The 13,013-nt window shown below is 36.7% G+C and overlaps 1 long non-coding RNA gene across 1 annotated transcript in view; it reads left to right on the top strand.

Moving 5' to 3' along the window:
- Positions 1 to 2,900, top strand: part of LOC135314065 (uncharacterized) — a 32,322-nt gene extending 29,422 nt beyond the window's left edge. Inside the window, exons 2-3 of the long non-coding RNA XR_010373548.1 lie at positions 2,230 to 2,290; positions 2,821 to 2,900. This is a non-coding gene — a long non-coding RNA (uncharacterized LOC135314065). The remainder of the gene's footprint in view (positions 1 to 2,229; positions 2,291 to 2,820) is intronic.
- Positions 2,901 to 13,013: the final 10,113 nt, after the last annotated feature.

Consider the following 13,013-nt stretch of genomic DNA (forward strand, 5'->3'; position numbering starts at 1 on the left):
TCTACTCTATTTTTTTTTTAAATGAAACTCATCACACTTTGCTCGCAAAAGCATCTTTCTGCCTATGATCACTTTCATTTTCCAGTTCTCCCTTTTTCTTTCTATAACTGCTTTCCCACAAACTAATCAATTCATGGAATATAAGCATTAACATTTCCATGCTGCCAAATCCAAGAGTTGTGAGCTACCTGTGAATCTTTGTTTCTTACAAGCAAGATGATAAACCAATATACAGCAGTAGGAGTTTTCAGGCATATACCCTTACATTTGAAACCAGTACAATATCAGAGGGAGTTCGGAGAAGAATAGTAACAATGAATAAGCAAGAAAAATCACTCTACAGCAAAACACTATTTCAGGACAGTATAAAAAGGAAATGAGAGCTCAGAACAAAATGGAGGACAAGCATTTCCTTGCTTTGTGCTCAAAAACCTTTTTGTTCAAATGAAGAAAAAAGTCAAAAAACATAGCAAATCTGATTATGAAATGTAGTCTGTTCATTATAGAGTTTTTTTAAAATCATCAATCATTTCTGAAGATAATTACTTTTATTCAGGAGTACATTTCATATTAAAACTACCTATTTGATGCTGCCAAGGTTTTTACCTTAAGTGTTTTGAGATGACAAATCCTCTAAGTTGTTTGGCTGTTGGATTCTTTGGGAAAGGAAGTGAGATTGGTATGTTGGATTCTTGTTCCTTCATTACTGCCTCTTACATGTTGGTCTGATATTGTTATAAACCTGGTAGCAGCAACTTGTTCAAAATATCTGTGGAATCCATTGACATCACAGCTAATCACAAACTTACTGTCCTAAAAAATAGACAGAAAAGTAACTTCTGCAAGTCATCATTCCTACTTTTAGCAGCAACTGAGAACAGATGCATTCACTAATGTGAACTCAAATGTAAGAAGTATACATAAAAATGCCAAGTTTTGCAAACAGGAGAAATTTGATCACAGAAATATGTTGGGATACATCCAGTATCATGTAAATTGTTTAGTGTCCAGCTAATATAACTGGATAGTAAGGCAGTTGTCTAACATATGTAATCAGTTGTTATTTAGGCTGTTAAGACACATAACCTTGGACGAATACTACTAACAGAAAGTCCATAGCACTAACCCACTGGTCTTCCTGAAGTAGAAAGGAAAACCAGAACAGGTGAGAGAATCTGGCTGTCTTTGGAGATTAATACTAACCTACTTATTATGAACGAGCAACACTACCGAGATTTTGAGAACTGAGTTGATGTGGACCTGGGCAGAGGAGTTAGGATTCTCCCTCCTGCACATAACAAATACTGTCTCCAAAACATGTGCTTTCTGAACAAAGATTATTGTTTAGACATGGAATCATGAACCTGGTCCTGTGTCATTAGTCATTATTCATGGAACATTTAGTTTGGGGAAGGTTATTTTGAATACATTAGGTGAGCCGCCTTGTCTAGTATCAATATAGAATTAATATGGTGTTTTTGCAGGTAAGCTGAGAATGAAGAAATGGATAATTTAAAACACATTTTACTTAAAGCACAGGAGGCTTCTTTTTTTATTATTTTTCAAGGAGCTCTGAAAACAAAGAGGATCACATGGATTCTGTTTGGATATGGTTCACTTGCAGAGCAGCAGCTTTTCCATCCTTGTTTTTTTTTTAATACTCAAAAAATAAAAGATGTTCTTATATTCCGACCTGATTCTGAACTTCTGCAACAGAGGATTGATAATTACATCATCTAGCAGTGGATGCACCTACCAGTGAAATAATTAAAGGAAATCACTTATCTTTTAGTGTTGCTGAATTAGGCACAACAGAGAGAGACTAACCTTAAGTTAATTAAGTTAAGTTAATTAAGTTAATTATAAATATCAGAGTAACAGGTGCTTCAAACTGTATCCTCAGAAATGAAATGTTTATTACCTTCACATTTAACATATTGACAAAACCAAGTTAACTGTAGATATGATCTAATAACTACCTTCTGGAATATTCACTTTTAATCAAGTAGCTTTGCTGGTGTCCTCTAAATAGCCATAGAATCATAGAATTAGTTAGGTTGGAAAAGACCCTTAGGATAATCTAGTCCAACCATTAACCTAACATCAGTAAACCATGTCCCTAAGTGCCATGTCTACATGTCTTTTAAATACCTCCAGGGATGGTGACTCAACCACTTCCGTGGGCAGCCTCTTCCAATGCTTGACAACCCTTTCCCCTTTCTACTCCAGACAGAGCTGTAACATCATGGGCATCTGGCACAAGTATAATAAGCCTCCTGTAATCTACCAGGTTAGTTTCTGAAAAGATTATATGTACTTATCACAAAAGGAAAATGTCCTGGTTTCAGCTGGATGGAGTTAATTTTCTTCATAGTAGCTGGTATAGTGCTGTGTTTTGGATTTAGTATGAGAATAATGTTGATAACACACTGATATTTTAGTTGTTGCTAAGTAGTGCTTACACTAGTCAAGGGCATTTCAGCTTCCCATGCTCTGCCAGGTGCATGAGAAGATGGGAGGGAATATAGCCGGGACAGCAGACCCTGACTGACCAAAGGGATATTCTATACGATATGACATCATGTTCAGCATATAAACTGGGGGGACTTGGCTGGTGGGGCAGTGTTCACTGCTCAGGGATGAGATAGGCATTAGTCAGTGCGTGGTAAGCGGTTGCATTGTGCATCACTTATTTTGTGTATTCCTTTATCATTATAATTATTATTATTTTCTCTTCCTTTGCTGTCCTATTAAACTGTCCTTATTTCAAGCCATGGGTTTTACTTCTTTTTTCCTACTGTCTCCCTCATCTCATCCCAGGTGGAGTGGAGAAGTTGAGCGAGTGGCTGTGTGGTACTTAGTTGCCGATTGGGGTGAAACCACAACAGGAAGATAGAAAAATCCAGGTAATTATTTTCTGCAAGTTTTATCTTTGCAGTTTCATCTGCCAGTTTTAGCCTGTTACAGAAAATATATTTTTGGTCATCATCTTCTGGCATCTGTTATGTTCAGAATCTCAAAATAGCTAATTGACAACTATTCATTCCCTTTTGTTCTTGGCAATTTGAGCATAAGTGTCTAAGCACGTTTAGGATCTTGTTCAAACTGAACAGTGAAATCTAGTGTCTCAAGATTTCCAGTGGGGCCACCTTGATAATGAAAGGAAATGAAGAATTAGAGAAAAGTAGTTCAGAAATGGGGCACATGTATGCATACATTGATAAGATCGCCTGGAGCCTTCTCTTTTCCAGGCTGAACAGTCCCAGGTCTCTCAGTCTTTACTCAAAGGAGAGATGCTCCAAACCCTTAATCACCTTCGTGGCCCTTCATTGGATTCTCTTCAGTATGTCTGTGTCTCTCTTGTACTGAGAAGCCCAGAACTGGGCACCGCACTACAGGTGTGACGTCACCAGGGCTGAGTAGAGCAGAAGGATCCTCTCCTTCAACTTGCTGTCAGTGTCACTCCTAGTGCAGCCCAGGTTACCATCAGCCGCCTTTGCTGCAAGGGCATGCTGCTGGCTGATGGTCAACCTGGTGTCCAGCAGGACCCCCAGGTCCTTTTCTGCCAAGCTGTGTTCCATCTGGCTAGCCCCTAGCATAAGTGCCTGGGGTTGTTCTTCCCCAGGTGCAGGACTTTGCATTTCTCCTTGTTGAATTTAGTGAGTTTACTGTCAGCCCATTTCTCCAAGATGTCACGATCCCTCTGGATAGCAGCACAAGCCTCTGGCATATTAGCCACTCCTCCCAGTTTTGTGTCATCTGCAAACTTGCTGAGAGTACATAATCTTCCCCATCATCCAGATCATTAATGAAGATACTAAACAAGATCAGACCCAGTATTGACCCCTGGAGTACAGTGCTAGTTACTGGCCTCTAACTACACTTCATGCCACTGATCACCACAAAAGTTGGTTGGCTTTCAGTGCAAATTTCTTCATAAGCACAAACTTTGTTGGTGGTCAGGGAAGAGATTTAAGCAACATTTGCCTTTGTAAGAGTAATGACAAAAAAAGGGAGCAGTATTTTCCTATATAATCATACATGTCATGAGACATCTGGAAAGTGTTGGGACAAGAGTATTTTCCCTTGAGTAACCTTTTATGATAGTCACGACATGCTGTTCCCATTGTTACACTAAGTCAATGATAAAATATTCAAATTCAGAAAGTTCTAAAACATTAAGAGAAAGCACATCATATCAATTATTTACAGTCTGTTGGGGAAAAAAATTCTCTTTAAACTGAGAAGGGTCTATGGCATAAATATAGAAATCAATATACTGTAGTCATGAGGAACAGTCAGTATGCAGTATGTTGAATATTTATGAGCTTTCCAGAATGAATGAATTCTACAAAAAGTGAATGAATTCTACAAAGAGTGGCTGTGATCCATGAGTGATCCTGTGATTTGTTCTTGTAATCACAATGTTTGAACATTAAAGTATGTGCTGTTATAACTCAATATTCATCAAACTTGACAAAAAGCAGTAACTGAGGGAAATTTTTTATCTGAAATGCATTCTTCTTAAACTACCTTTTCATAAATGGCTTTGTGCCCCACTATTACTTGTAAGCCAACTTGATGTTTTCTTCAAAATGAAAGCATTTTCATATGATGAAGTTTTTCTGTCTTGGGACAAATGCCTCTTGATCTAGGGCACCTGCAGATGTAGTTATTCCATATTCACGTTCCTTCAAAACTGACAAAAGAACTTAGTTGAGATTTGGCCGCTATTGTCTTCCTCCACCATTTTGCTTCCCAAGACAATGATGCTCTAAGAACCTCTGCTTTGGCCATACTTCAGTGAGCTGGAGATGTGTAGGTATTGACAGTGAGAGATATCTTTTTGACACTAATCCAGCAAGCTAGAGATGAGAAGCTGGTGAAATGGCCTTTGGTTTAGCAGAACATCAGAAAGATGGAGTTTCTGAAATGTAACATTGTACTCCAGTGTTACAAGTGCTGACCTGGTAGTAACTGGTCAGAAAGACCTAGCCTTACCTCACTCTCAGAATGTCATAGTTATGTTTTTCACCTAACAGAAGGTTCTGTCATGACATCAGGTCTCCAGAATGAATGAGAGATACACAGAAACTTTAAATAAGCCTAATTTGACATTATGTTTTTAAAAGCCTGTGACAATAGGCCATCACAGAACTGTGATTCATAATCCCAATTTTCCTGCACTAGGGAAATATCAAAAAGCCTGTATAAATTACCTTCCCCCCATATAATTTCCACCAATCCTCTCTAGCCATCAAACACATGCAAAATGGGAGATTAGATGTTAAGTGCAGCATTATCTCTATTTCTATGAAACTTTTTTTTTTTTATTATTTCATCCACACCATCTTCCAGAGGATGTGCATCTGTGGTTGGGAAGAGTGAAGAAGGACTGCCTTTTTGAGCCCTTTCTCCCAGGAATTTTCAGTAAAACTGAGAATTTATGAACAATTTACTGAGCAGTGAACAGAGTAAATGTTTCTCACATTCATCTACATTTTAAGTGTGTTGGAAATTCAAAAGAAAAACAAGAAAGAAACAAACAAATCAGCAATTTCATTAAGTCCCTAACTTTTGCAAAATAAGCTTTGAAAAGGTAGAGTACTGATCAAAAACATTTGACTAAGTCTGATCTTGTGGTTTTCTTTGTCTTCTACCCTCCCCACATTGTTCCCCCATTTATTTTAAACTACACAATGCTCCATTATTAAAAGTTCACAAGACTTTCAGTGAAAGATCTAATATAAAAATGGGAAGTATGCATCTTTTGGAAACCAAATGTAATTGTTAGGTTGTGTGATTGAAGGCAAATCACCATAAACATAAATCCCAGCAAGGATCAGAGGAACAATGGCAGGCAGGGGAACCCTAGGATTACTGCCTTTCTCCACTCCTCTGGGGCTATCTGGAGAGAATGACCCCTTGTCACTGCTGGGAAACACACCAAGATAAGCCAACCAAAGAAACCCCCAGAATGTGTTGCAGGCACAAATGGGTTATTGCCAACAGGCTTCAATATGGGATACAGGAGAAGAGCATTTGGGGGTGTACAAAATTTACTGTGGAATTTATTACAGGTTTTGTGGGAATGTAGAATATAGTATGGGATATCCAGAACAACAAAAGCCAAGGAAATGGAAAGATCAAGATGTACTGGGGGATGTGTGGGGGACAACAAGCATGGGAAAACTGCTGAGAAATTTCTTATACTACTTGCTGTGTGGGTGCTCTTTGTTCTGAATGGGTGTGGGTGAGTGCTAGTTAACATCAAGCAGAAACAAGCAAAGAGTAGGACAGGAGGTCTGAGTGCAACCAGAGTGTGGCAACAAACACTGGAAGCTCATGTGCTCACATACTAGGAACTGGGAAGTTTATGGGGTCAGTTCAGGGCCTGAATCCAGCTACTGGAATGTTACCAGTTGTGTGCAGATACATGTATATCCCACAAGTGGACTTCAGTGCTGATTAGTTAGAGGGAAGGGACAGGGTCAGGCCATCTATGCTGCATGTAAGCAGGGTGTGCATTTACATCAGTGCCAATTAAGGCACAGTTTTCTGTCAGTGTTGATCAGCGTGGCTAGCCATTCGTATGTGTGTGTGTGTATGCACCAGTGGAGAACCTTCTCAGCCTTGCCAGAGGCTTCAGCTGGAGGCACTGAGCCACTACAACTCCACATCTATCATGCTACCAGACTGAGCAACCCCTAACAATAATCAATATAGCCTTATCTAGAGCTTGCTCTTGTTGCCAATGCTAGCCAGCAGAGATGTGGTAAATAGCTTACCTAACCTCAAGGTAACTGCAACAACGCATACTGTTATAAAATGTATGCAAAGACCTATTCATCATACATGGAGCACACCACAATGATTCCTTTGTTATATCTCTGCTTAGAAATTAAGAGTGATGGTAATTCAGCACATAGCAGTGATCTGCTCATGCCTGGTTTAACATCAAACTGTCTCACCAGCACTCAGAAGTTTCCTTTTAGCAGCTCTTAAACCCTTTTTAGGTTTACTGAATGGACCCCAACAGCAGCATGAGGAAGCCTCAGAAACCTTTTGTTCCTCTAGCCACCTGCCTATTCTTGAAACCAGTTTCTTCAAATCGCTACAGTTATTGCCTTTTGTTACTGTTGTGGGTTGTCACAGGTCCTAGAGTCTTCTATGAAAGTTCTTCTATAGGGTACGTTAAATCAGTTTCTGGTTTTGTACACCTGCTGGATGTCTTCCCCCATCACAGAAGAGTTGAAAATTAAATAGGTAATCAAATATCTTTAAGACATATGTGCCAGACTAGTTTACAACTTCTATTGAACTCATTTCTTTTTATGAAGCAAGTCTTTGAAATTACTCTCAGCTACTTCTATAAGAGTAATGACAAGCCTATTAGGCGATTAATGTGATCATTTAGCTAGAAAGTAAAAGTGTACCAGGTAAGGGGACATAGAATACTGTATTGTAAGAGAGATCTCAAGATTACAAAGGTGAATGTTTCTATGCTGCCACTGTTTAGAAACATGCAGCTTTAAATTTAGACAAAAATAAGGTAAAAATATCTTTTGTAGAACAGTTAATCCCAGCGTGGATGAATAAGCAACTTTCAATTAATAAATGTGAAAAGAATTTTATTTAGAGCCATGATCTATTCTTGAAAATATTAGAACTATTTTACAAAGTACTTTATTTGCTATGCCGTAGACACAATTTTTAAAATGGCTTTCTTCAGATAGAAGCAGTTTTCCACCCAGCTCTTAGTAATTTGATTTTCTCAGATGAGGACTTCCTTTGTAGGCTGGACTTTACCAAGGAAGAAAAATAAGTAGTAATCATGCTACATAAAAATGTCCATCAATTTTAGTAGAACTGGTGGTTTTTTCCAGTTGTCTGTAGCAATCCCTAAATATAGCAGTACAGTGCAGTTTAAAAATCATGTTTCTATTAGAAAAAAATATTATAAATTATCAGAGATACAGAAATAGCTTTGAGAAAGATGCTTCAGGAGGTCATATTCTTGCATCCTAGGCAGACTCCTGGTGTACAGGCTTCCAATGTAGCTGCATTAGAAACGGATGTGTTGCTAAACAAGGATCTCTGGTTGCTTATTCACCCTTCATAAATCCAGAGGCATATTATTACCCTTTCCCATTAAACCTTCCAGATCCTGATATGGCAAAACATAACCTTTGAGTTGCAATGCCAGGAAATAAAGACAAAATCTCTGATACTTCATTAATGTTTTGACCTGAGGGTTCTAAAATCACATCACTCAAGATTTCTTCTGTAAAATCTCTTTGAACTAGTTAGCATAAAAGGGATGATTTGAAAGAATCCTGGAGATGGTATTGACACTTAGCTTCTTGTGTGTATTTGATAGGTACTTTCGAAAACCAGATTAACTTTCTCTCACTCTTGGAAATGACAGTTTTCACTTGTTTAGAAAAAAACCCTTAGCTTTCTTAGTCAGTAAGCATAAAACTGGCCTTTTATAATTAAATTTATTTGCTATTAAATACACAGAGAAAAACACATTACCCATTTGGCAGACAGCTTATAAACATGTAGACTGGTAGAGAGCTGCACAGTGCTAGAATAAGGTTATTAGCAAAACCAACTATTTTCACCCTTGGCTCCTTTTGTTCTGTATACTCAGAAGACATCTTAAGGAGAAAACCAGAATTTTTATTTTCTTCAACACACTGAAATTCCACAGGCAGTTTAAAAAACTTTCAGTCAAGTAATTTGCTGAGCTCTTTTTCCTGTGTATTTATCAAAAATAAAAAATGTCTAAAACTAATCTGTACACCTCTGCTTCTCAGGAAAATATCTATTGACAAATGAGATTTACTATAATGTGATATAACATGTTAAATCAGACAAAGATTCAAAAAATCAGTTTGCAGCAGCTATTGGCTATAGCTGAGAGGGTATGGGTTTTCTTTTAATTTTTTTTTAAAAACCTCTAGAATTCTTTTGAATATTTTCTACAGTTACTTAACATTTCAGTAAGACTTCTGAGCTTCAGATATGCACAATCGTCATTAGACTTTCCATATGAGTTATCATGTTACTTAAAACTACGAACAGAAAAAGAAAGGTTGAACTTACATTCAATCTAACAAAGAAAGTGAATTTTAAATAAATCTATTAGCTTATTGCTTTTTTTCTCTAGCTCATATCTGCCTTTTTCTTTCCTGTTAAAGGTCTGCTCCAAAGCCTGTTCCAGCCAATAATAACCTTTCCACTAATGTCGGTAGACAATGCTTCAGCAGTTAAGAGTGTTGTTGATGCATTTGCATTTTCTGATCTAAATTAATTGCTTACAGCTAATTTATTGCAGTCATGAAAATCCAACAACTTTCCAATTGTTGGCTTTTATAGACCAGCTATTTTGGATTGAGAAGATAATAGCTGTTAAAGAATCAATTGGCTGAAAAAGTAGAATGAATGGAAAAAACATTAGGAAAGCTCAATCATCTACTATGTTACCATTAAACATCAATAAGAACAAAGAGGCAAAGTACACACAGATTTCTATTATACTAAGGAAGGAAGAGGATAAAACCCAAGAATATAAGAGACATGGTTTAAGCACCTTAAGTCTGAAAACAAACAAGTAAGGAATCTTTTACACACTTTGAGTAACCATTTTTTCTTCCTGCTTGTATAAGAAAAAAAGATTATAAATTTAAAAGCTTCTTTTAAATATTGTTTCTAAATATTATTACTATATTTGTGAATCTTCCTGACCTTACAGCTAGCTACACATTCACCATCCTATGCATGCTGATACTACCTATTTTCAATTTAGGGCAAGACAAACTTTTTTACATTCCTTAATTAGCTGTAATGAGCTAATGGCAATAGCCATCTGCTCTGCGTAAGTGAATCAGTTACAAGAGCTGCATGTATGCACCTCACGTTTGCTCAGTGATCTTAGATGTTGCGTTGTAAAAGACCTTATCAGAGAACTATTTCAATCTGTCCTGGTTGAAAACATCTAGTACAAGAGCTTTTCAGTGAGAAGTTAAGTGGCCTTGCACTTCCACTTGGGATTAAGTTTGAAGGAATAGGGGAGCTGCTCAGCATCAAAATCATAGCTGCCTTACCTTGCCTTTTCACAGCTATTTAAGAACCAAAACTCCCGGTAGTTCCTTAAAAATCGTTGAGAATCTGTACTTAAATCAATTCTGTAAATAGACTTCAGAGCCTAAAACTACCTTTTTCGGTACCAGTGAGAAAAGTTAGGACAACGGAGTTTCAAAAGTCTTTTTCAAAATTTGTCATACTGTTTTCTTTGTAGGTAGGTAATAACAGAATAAACCTGTAAATTCACACTGAGTGGTCAAATTTACACTTTGGTTAATTCTTTTTCAGTTATTTCCATATATTATATACTTAGGATTTCATTTTGTAAAGATTACAATTTATTTTTACATATTTGTATATAAAGCATATGTAAATTTTACAAGTTTTATTCTCAGTAGGAAAAAGATACCTGCCAGGTGCAATTACATAGGAAATGGAGATGAAGTCTAAAAGGTTTCATTTTATTCCTGTCTCTGTCACTGGCCTACAAAATGTTGCATGAGTTGCTTTCTATACCTTAGTTTTCATTCTATAGTAAACTGGGAAAACATTTAATTCCTCTATAAGCACTTCGCCATTTATAGAAGCTAATACTGCTTGTCAAGAAACTGTTAGGAAAATGTCTTAGTTGCATTTCTTTTCTGTGCAGCCTTACATTTCTTATGTATCCAGAATGCTGGAGAAATGGAAAGATGACTGGACCCTGGAAAATCAAGGCAATATGTGAGTTACTCTTGGATGTGCTTATTTTGGTGAAGAAGGTGGAAACTAATCTTAATCTTCCCCAGAAAGTATAATTTCTTGGTAATTCTTGATTCTTATTGCTCCAAGATTAGGATGATAACTACCAATTAATACATCACCAGTGACAGTTTGGAGCTTTCCAGTGTGCTGTAATGATTTACAGAGTGGCAGATATTAAGACTCTAGAACTGTATTTCTAATAAATAAATAAATAAAATTATTAGAAAGTCTAAAAGGAGTACAGAGATTAATGCAATTTTTTTTTTTGACAAAGCATGTTCAACAGGAAAAATAAGAGGTGACACTAACAACTGATTCTTATTACGTTATTCAAAATGTGTTTCTCTGGGCATTAGCTTCTGTAGTCTGGGTTGCTGTTACTGCATATAAATTATTAATTTATCTTTACTGAATAAGACCATTTAAGACTTTAAATTACACATGTATAATACATATGCAACCATACTCAAATGGCATATTTATTGCCTGCATTACGTAAGAGAAATTAGGTTCATGGACTGTGTGCACTGAAATTGTAACAAGCAATATTCTGCTTCAGGGCAGTTAATGTAAAGTCAGATCTTAATAGGGAGGAAATTCTTGGTTGTCTCAGTTCATCACCTGTAAAATATGAAATTAGGAATGTTCCTTTTTAATATCTTTGTTTTCATATTTGATTAGGCTACAAATAATTCGGGGGACACTTTATCTGTAACATTCACAGTACAACTGATTTTAGGTGGAATTAGTAGATGCTACCATGGAAAACATAATTCATAGAATAGTTTGGCTTGGAAGGGACCTTTAAAGATCATCTAGTCCAACCTTTCTGCCATGGGCAGGGACATCTTCCACTGGATAAAGTTGCTCAAAGTCCTGTCCAACCTGACCTTGAACACTTATAATGTTTGGACATCCACAACTTCTCCAGGAAACCTGTCCCATTGTCTCACTACCCTCATTGAAAAAAATGTCTTCCTTACGTTCAGTCTAAATCTACCTTCTTTGGGCTTAAAACTGTTGCCCCTTACCCTGTCACTCAGGCCCTGATAAAAATTCTCTCTCCACCTTTCTTGAAGCCCCCTTTATAGATTGAAAGGCTGCATAAAGGTCTCCTTGAAGCCTTCTCTTTTCGAAGTTAAGGAACCTCAACTCTCTCAGCCTTTCTGCATAAGAAAGGTGTTCTTGCTCTCTGATTATTTCATTGTTTTAGATGACCCTTAAAAATAACATCAGTGTATGGAAACAAACTCAAATTCTATATTTCACCCTGGTCTAATACAAACCAGCAGTTAATCTTTCCACTCCTAACTAGATGCTTTTTCGCAGCTGAGGTCTTGAAAACATTAATTGCTGAAGAGTTTGCACCTGCCTTTGGTGAGATAGACATTTTTCTATAGGAAGGCAGCTACAAAAAGCAGGGTCATATAAATAACTCAAAACAGAAGTGTACAATAAAAACTTTTCTGTTTTCATAACTGTACTAACCAGCTTCTCTCGTATTGCTATAAAAAAGAATGTGCACAAGGACAGAGAGTTATCCATTTACCTTATTAAAATTGAGGTGTTTTGGACATAATTCATAATTAGGAACCCATCTGAAAAAAAATCATGTATTCACATTTTTAGAAAATGATATTAAACCACTGAAACATTGTCTTGTTGATTATTACTTTTTTAAAAATAGTAAACACTGAATCTATTAAATGCAGCAAAAGACAAAGATTTAATTATATTTCTCTGACAGTAATTAAGCTGGTGACAACTGATTTTTGGAGCCCTATTGGACATTAAATGAGTGGATACAATTTTGAGCAAGATTTTTGTAGGCGGGGTCTGGATTTGGCCCTAGAATATTTACTATACTAAGGCAAGAAGGAATCTGTTTATCAGGTGATATTTCATTAGACCCAGCAGCAACTCTGTTTCTACAGAACACTTAAATTGTAAATGATCATGTATTTCAGAGATTACATATTTCAAACAACAAAACATTTAATTTCAGTGTGACATAAAAGCTTCACCTAGTTACACAATTACAGAATCTCTGAGAGAGAATAATAAGTGGAGATACTAAACAGAAATACTTATTAAAGAAAATACTTGTAGAAATGGGTCAGTATACAAAGGTGGCCTTCATTTAAGGAAACACCAGTCCTCCAGCATGATATCAAAAC

The sequence above is a fragment of the Phalacrocorax carbo genome, chromosome 6 (assembly GCF_963921805.1).
Source record: "Phalacrocorax carbo chromosome 6, bPhaCar2.1, whole genome shotgun sequence".
NCBI classification, from domain to species: domain Eukaryota; kingdom Metazoa; phylum Chordata; class Aves; order Suliformes; family Phalacrocoracidae; genus Phalacrocorax; species Phalacrocorax carbo.